Here is an 8785-nt window from a genome sequence, read left to right on the forward strand (position 1 = left end):
TGCACAGCATGTAAGTAATCAGATGGTGTATAAATATATGCATGATACATGTGTATACTGATTGCAATTATTGGAGGAGTAGGAAAAAAGATACAGAAAAGTTGAGACAAAAATACAAAAAGCATTCAAAATTATGTTTCCCTTCCCTCGACCGCCAGGTAGGTAATGTTTTTTTCTTCTTCTTCTTCTTGGCATCAGCGTGAGTCAGTTTACAAGATAATGCCACTAGTTGCAAAAGGCCAGTGGAAGTGTGAATCCAGTGTGAGGTCAAGAATGAGCCCATGAATAAAACATTGCCCCACAAAAAAAAATAAAAATTAAACTAATAACTTGGTCTGCCCTGTCACTCAACAAGACGTCGGATATCACGAGGCAACTGGTTTACACAGTATGACTGCTGCTACCTGGCAGGTTCATGAAGCCATTGTAATGTGTGCTGTGCCATTTGACATTCTAATCTTTTTCACCCTTTGGGAGTTGAAGCCCTTAAGGCATCCTAACACTTTCTCTGACAGTTAAATTGTGTTGCCGAGTTGAAAAAAAAAAGGAGTAAGTTTAAAAAAAAAAAAAAAGTGAAATATGTATGATTCATCTGAGTCCAGCCATGACACTGGCATTGTCCCACAGGCATCTCCTTCCTCTTTGCCCTTAAGTGGTTTGAGAATCACACTTGTATTATTTTTTCAAACACATTTCACATGTTGACAGTTGGTGCATAATGTATGACCGCCTGCATCAATTATGTAATGCAATTCAGGCTATGACTATATATAATTTATTTGATTCTCAATCTCATACATTATTAATCTAAAAGCTATTTTTGCCATTATTACGCTCCCCAAATAGTTTCATCTTTTGTTGCCTTGTCCTCTGCTGTTGCTCCTCATCATCGTGAGATGCTCTTGCACTCCATCGACTCTTGTTTGTGGGTCTTGGTGCCCTCACAAATTTTTTAGTGAGTGAAAGCTTGCTCTATTGAATTGAAATCAGGTTTCCCACCAAGCCACTTGATTATATTATATTGCTTTGCTTTCAAAAAGCTAGCAGAGATGGGCAACTTTGATGACACAAAATGTTTTATCCATTCGCTCGAGAGCCAGACTGTGAAAATGCTCCCCTCCTGCCGTCATGGGGGGGTTATGACTATTATCATTTTATGAAATGCAAAACTATGTTGAAAATGATTAATAACAGAAATTCATTATGAGTAGCACGGTGGCTGGCGTAGAGGGAGGATAATCTAGCTTCCGAGCACATTCCAAAAACACCCATCTGATTAGGGCTGGCAATTAATCAAAATGTAATCGTCATTTCAATTTTAGCTTGTCACAATCATTAAAAACATTATAATTGAAGAAACAAAATGTGCCCAATGGCGCAATGTGTGTTCCCAAGTTCCTACGCTGGATAGCACCCAGAATGCACCTGTGTTACTTATGTATGGCGAACAGCAAATTCGTATCGAGTTCCAGGAATGATATACGTATTCCTTCAAATAATAACAATAATAAATATCGATACATAAACTCTGCAGGAACACATACATAGAGGTAACATAACAATACTAAGCAGTCTTCCTAATCTTTAAAAAATGTGCGACATTAAGAATATTCAGTTGCCACTTTCTTCTTCTACTCTTAACGAGAGTGAACTCTATGCATGCAAAGCACCACACTGCCCCTAAGAGGCTAATGTCTGCACTGCAGCCGGTATTTGGTTCTTGTTCTTTCAAGTTATATTTAAATTTGAATTTGGTGAGTTGAATAAATACTAAGTTTTGAAATTCATGTATAATTGACGTTATTGAGATTTCAATATGAATGTAAAAATATTTTCAATTGCCCAGCCCTACTCTAAACTGCCCTTAGAGAGATAGTGTGAATGGTTGTTTGTTGATGGTTGACCGGTGTCAAGTCACGGCTCTAGTTCACTTTGAGTAAGGTGAAGCACAATAAAAAATTGATGGATGGAAAGTGGAGGTTTGTCACAAGGAAATCTCTAATCCGTCCATTTTCTCTGGCACTTGTCTTTCTTTGAGTGACCGGTGAGCTGAAGGCGGGGCACATTGGCAAACAACCATTCGCACTTGCTTTGGTAACTATTCGGCCAACTGTAAGGCAAGGGATCATAAGATGTCAATTTTTCTTTTCTTTTTACTTCCCATGATTCTTATAGAAGATGATTCATGTTGGAGTGAAATAGTCCACACAGCTATGATGAAGAACGTCTCGATTCAACTTTTTTTTTGTGGTTGGCGTGAAAACTATTTATGTGTGATACATTCTCAGCGCAATACTGGAATGCATGCATAATTAATGCTGAGATGAAAAAAAAAACACGAAAGGGTCAATAAGCTTACGGGCAGAGGTTGCAAAGGAGAACTGTGTTGTCAGACTACTAGCACTTGTACTGAATATTTGTCTTATTCCTCTGATGGATTTAAGCCTGTGCCCATTTCTTATTTTTGTTACTTTCCTGAAGCTTGCACCTAAACCCACAAGCAACGTAAGAAGGCCTATAATAAGAAAAGTCATAATGCAAAATAACCCAAAACAAGTCAAACAAATAGTAGCTCGAGACAAGAAACTATAACTCCTGCGGCACTATCCTGTCTCTTATTGCATTATTTTTTCTCATATGCGTCCCTCACTGCGAACCAGAGTGTTTTTTTACAGTTAAGTCATACTGTTGCGCAAATGATGTCATTCATCAAACTAATGATGTGCTCTCACATTGCGAGCGCCTTCACTGCGCTATCGCATGTTGGTGCAGGGGTGCTAATGTTTGATGGTGGGTAATAATGTTGCATGATGCTAAGATCATGAGAGAAACATGGGCGACTCTCCACGCGGGGGGGTTCAATAATCGATTATATAAATGTGAGCAGCAATAAAGAAGAAAAATGGAAAAAAAAAAAGAGTAATGACCGAATGTTGACGTTGTATGGTCGCCTTTTGAGGATGTCTGCTGAATTCATGTTGCCATAAATCTCTCGCATTCCACAGATACATTCATCAGAGAACAAACGGCATACATCGATCCTCTGAAAGCAAAGAAAAATTGTCAATATTCCATTTGATGCGACTGTGTTGTTCCATCATCGTAACTACATAAAGCACCGGCGTGTAAAGATAAATCGGGTAGTTAGTGATATTGCCATCAGTGATAGTGAGCTGTTCCTGATTTTTTTTTTTTTTTTACTGTCATTTAAGTGACTGAGTAAGCAAAATATTAAACACAGCACAACTGCAAACCCCCCAAAAACATTAAGTTGGAACAACTTTGAAATATAAATTGGCATTTGATGTATTCTTCATGATCTTGGGGACAGAGTCTGGATTTCCAGACTAGTATGCCCCATCCATGATTTTATTTAAAATGTTTTTTCCTTCTAAAAATGATGAGGTTCTGTTATTTTCTTGACGTGTTGTTTTATTTTGCTCATGCAGGACCTGTTGGCAGTTCAGTTGTTTTCCTGTCAGAGTTTAGCTTGCAGCAAAACTGTGTCCAGCTATTTTTTCTTCTCAGAATATGCATTATGCATTTAATAGGGAAATTATTTTGTGGCATAGAAAATATTTTTTTCCTCTTAGTACCAAGTTATCAAAATTGGTTTTGTTTATAATTGACAGGAAGAGATATGTTTTAGTTTTGTGCTTCAATCCCGTTTCTAAAATATTCTGAACTATTTTACTTTTACTTAACGAAAGGAGTTGGATCAGTATTTTTATTTTTTTACTCATATGTGACTGGTCACCAACCAATCAGCATAAATAACTAAAATTAAATGTTTTGGTCCATTTGGGTCATAAAGAGAAGGGATTTTATTTCCAATCTAGATCCAATCTCTAATCTAATCAATTTAAACTAGACAGGGCCAGACAAAAATTGTAGAAGAAAACTGCTTTACTCTATGTAAAACTCACATTAAAACATCTTTGGAAATTAAATGTGCATGTATTCAATTTGACTTCTCAACTATTTCAATAATCTTTTGTCGCTATAAAAGGATGCTTGAATGTTATTATGAAGGCTGTTTGAGAGAGTGATTATATGGCAATGGAAGGTTTATTTAGTTTTAAATTCCTGGTTTCGGTTAAGCTGTACACCTGCAATAAAAGTGAATCATTAAAAAGCGAGAGAAAGTCATAACAAGAATACCGGTTCTTGGAAATAAATCAAATAAAATGAGAAGCAAGCCTAAATGGCCTCATAAGAGGATTATATGCCTTCCTTTCAGGTAGGAATGTTTTATTTATTCCCTGCTTGAGAAGTGGCATGACGACTTCCCGGCAGGTTCTTTTGACAGTTGCCCCCAAAACGTCTGCTCCGAGACGTCATCATTTTCTGCATCTGTGCCCACAAGGAGCCAGTCAAGGGTCAGAACAGGTGACGTCTGATAAAAGACGTGTACGGTGAACCAAGATCGGGCCGCGATGCCGCCATTTCTTTGCAGCCAGGTGCTTGCGTTCTGCGCAGTGTCAGGGACTGATGCAACTCAACATCAGAACAAACTGAATGACAGCATCTGGATCGGAAACCAGCCGGGAAATACCTACCTATAGGATGTGAAAGTGTGTGTGAAATGAAGACTTTTGTAGTGATAACATCTTCCACTCTTGTGGAAGGACTGGAGTTTCTGTGAAAAGTTTTGTCAGGTGAGGTCAGTGTTTGAAAAGGTTGAGGTTAAATTCTCCTATCCAGGCTTGCCTTTTCTGGACCTTGCTATGTGCACTGGGAACAGAAGAAGGCCTAGATTGTCAGTATAATGTTTTGAAGCAAAGAAACTCAAAGCCTTTTAAACGGCACCGACACAAATTTAGGATAAGAAGGTGCCCGAGCAATTTCTGGGCTTTGAAGGAAGTACCAGAATCGTATCAAAGGTAGGATGACCCTAATGTGTCAGAAGATAGCAGGCAGCCGGGACAAATGTCGGTTAGGCATATTTGAATTTGGATCCATCCATCCATCCATCCGTCCGTCCGTCCGTCCGTCCGTCCATCCATCCATCCATCCATCCATCCAATCAAGCTGTTTTGCCTGCAAAGAAAAATGCCAAACTGTTATAAACCTGGTCCCGATACTTGAGCGTAACTTGTAAATCCCCAAAGTGTTTAATTCAGGATTCCTTGCACCGCCACCAGAGCTGCGTGCAGAACTGCAATCGGCACGGATCTGTTGCTCAGCACTACACTCAGAGCATCTTTCACACTTGATTTCCCCTTCCCAGATGCTGTCAAATTGCAAGGAGCTCAGAGGGTTGATATCGAATTTGACCCGATGATGCAGAAATTGCTCCATCACGTCTTGGGTGAGGATCCTCCTTAAAAGTTAGCACGGCAGCCCGTTTCGTAGAGGTTCGAGTGCTGCTCCTTGCCACAAAACGCCCGAAGCTATAAGCGAGGAGTCGGTTGAGGCTTCCATCTCGTTCTCACAGAATAGAATAATATCACCCAGAAAATCCTGAGATTATTCACATGTTAATGTTATTCCAGGCGATCTGTCCAGCTTTTGAACTCCGTATTGATCTTCTGGTCATCACAGAATTACAGTTGGCTTGGGGAACAGCACCGTTCCCGGTTGCCATTTGTCATGGTTATGTAGAATTTATTAGCTTTCTTAAATTTTGAAGAAATTCTGGGTCAGACTAACACATCCGTGCCCTGAGTGTCTAACAAAGGAGTGCCTCATTCTCCACGACTTCACAGGTCAAAAAGGGTCACAGAGTGCAGCAAGTTGTGAAGTTCAGTCCTATTCTGAAGCATGACGAAAGGCTGACTTTTCCAGTCTGGGTTGAAGAGCTCTCACTTTAACAACTGACTGATTTTTCCTCCCCTCGTTTGTCTCAAAGTAAGAAGGCGCTAACGCTGCTACAAACAGCTAAAATGAGTTTTCTCTGTAGCGTGACGGCGCTTGGCCGCTCTTCCCTTCTGTTTTGCAGCCACCGCGGAGCGACAAGTGCAGGAAGGAGATGCGGGGACATGCTTGCCTCTGTCGTGCTACACTGACTCACGGTGATCTCTTGAGGGCCCGAGTGGTATCACCAGAAGGGACCGCAGTAAGCTTGTTTGGATGTTTGGACAAAATGTGCCTATAAATAAGATGATGCATTCGCGTCCTCACTTCCACCAAAACCCCTGACAATCTCCACTGTCCCCTTTGTATTGGAGTCATTAAAATGAAAACTTTAGTCAATAATTCAGACATTGCTGTATTCGCTGCCCTCCTGGTATTGGCTGGTGTCGTTTGAGGCAAAAGGAGTTTCAGATTTGACAGATGTTAGGACATGCGTAGCCGCAGCAACGGAAGGCAACTTTAAAGCAGTCTGCATCCTTTTCTGCAAGCACATCACATGCGGTATGACACCGTAGCTAGTCAGGCACACTGGTTTCTCTGAAGTGGTTGTACCTTGTGAAATTCGCCTTCTTATTTAGTTTTTTATATAAAACGACGGCTCTTGCTGTGACTATGTGAGAAGAAGAAGAAAAGGCCAAGAGAAAGTTACAGACTTGGACAGGAGATGGAAGACTCTTGTGTCAATAATTCAGACATCACTAAGGAAAGCCAGTTTTAATATTTTAATATAGTACCTGTCTAAAACCTGAAATGATGTGACATGTTGAACATACTATGTTACAAAAAACAACCCACCTGTATATCAAAATATAGAATATAATTGAATACATATTTGAGACACAATTAGCCATAGTTATTAGGAATAATGGATTTTATGACACTTTTTAAAGTCATCAATCGGCAAGTAAATAGGGAAAATATGTATGTAGTATTCATAATTGTTCAAATATTATGGCTTCAATATTTGAAAATTATGATCAACTGTGTGATGCTTTTCATCACAATATGTAAGTATAAAAGTGTTTAAAAAGGTCAACTATATTAAATACTAAATATTGTGTGCTTTGTTTTACTTAGACAAAAAAAAGATGTAATTGAAGGAATTTATTACAATTTTATTACTATTTATTGTTATTATTACAATTTGTTGTGCTCTTGAGTCAAATTAGTTAATCAACTTTAACTGTCAGATCATTGGAACAGTTTTAAAAAGCAGGACAAGCAGTTTTTCATTTCACAACTCACCTTTAAAAATTTACTGGCTAGGTTTGCTTTGGGTCTCCAAATCTAGCTACGGCCCTGGACTGCACCAGCCAAAGTGGAAGTGCCAGAACTCAAACCACACATTGACTGACTTCTACCTGTGTCGACGTTTAATAGCAAGCACAGTGGTAACCTCCAGAGTGCAAGTGAAATGTATATCACTAATGACACCTGTAAGTAACACCATTGCAGCTATTAATGAGATGTGCTTTATGCAGCCAGTCAATATGAAACTTTGCTGCTACCTCAACTTCTATTGTGCTTGTGAAAAATGACTGTCAGGTATAGGAATCCAGCCGAATGCAGGGGGAGAGAAAGCACAAAGCAGCGGTAGCCAAGCAGCGCTGCTGGGCAGGTGCCTGTAGATCCATTTGAGCAAATCTATTATGAAAAATGAAATATGCAGATGGAAAAACCGATTGCTAACAGGAAATGTGTCCTCGTCCTTGCATGCATTGCAATAGAATGTATTATGTTCAAACTATTGTATTGGTAGCTCATGTTTAAGGCTTTTGGACGTGACATCTTGAATCTGTGACCTCTCAAGAATACTGTGGGAAATAGTACAAAAGTTCAACTTTAATTAAGTTTACTTTCCACTGACAAGCTCCTACGGCAACTTTTTCAAAATAGATAGGTTTCACAACATGAATGGCCTCGAAGTGGCTATTATTGTATGAGTGTGTTATGGTTGGGCAAAATCAACGACGTCAAGAGTGAAGCAGAACCTCCAAGGTAGGTCATTTTTGATCATTCTCAACCACCATAAAACTGTAAAAACAAAGTTAACCGCTATAATAATATAAACCTAATGTCTCAACTTTAACTGTAATTGTCTGAAACGGTTCGTTAATCACAAATGTAACCTAAAACATCCACGAGAGACGTTTAATTTAAGGATTCGCTGTACTAAGAAAAGTTTTTTTTTTTCCTAATTAGATAGCATGATAAACTCTTGACTACATTTTCATGAGGATAGACTTAAGCATTTGTCAAAGGTAGTGTTTAACAGTGCTTGGCAGTGTTTGGATATGAAATGAACAAGGTAGCATAGAAGAGTCAAGATTCTTAGAGGACTGATTAGGCGCGATGAGAAATCTTTGCTCTTGTGGAAGGACTGTCTTAAGTTAAAGAAAACTTTAGAAAGAGCAACCACAACTACGCAAGTAAACTACTATCAAACCAACTATTTTAAAAGTAATCCAAAATCTTAAAACATATTTGAGATTCTAACAATGGTTTGCACATGGGCAGCTAGCACGAGAAGTAAATGAAGCACACTAGCTCGTTAGCTAAGTACCGTATTTCCCGGACTATAAGGCGCACCTAAAAACCTAACATTTTCTCAAAAGCCGACAGTGCACCTTATAGTCCGGTGCGCCTTGTATATGAACCAAATTCCTAAATTTAAACTGGCCCGAAGGATTGTGTCATGAAATCAATCATAAGTGGCCCGCTGAAGACTATGAATCATGAATCAAAAAGACTATGGATCATTATTTTGTGATTATAAAGTAATTTGTTGCGTCTGAAGTTGAAATAAAAATGATAAAATTGAGAATGATTTCATTTGGATTAAAAATCTGACATGATGCATTAATGGTGCGCCTTATATAGTCCGGCGCGCCTTATAGTCCGGAAAATACGGTAAGGTCTTCGTTTAGTG

Source organism: Syngnathus acus, chromosome 5, assembly GCF_901709675.1.
Source record: "Syngnathus acus chromosome 5, fSynAcu1.2, whole genome shotgun sequence".
Lineage (NCBI taxonomy): Eukaryota > Metazoa > Chordata > Actinopteri > Syngnathiformes > Syngnathidae > Syngnathus > Syngnathus acus.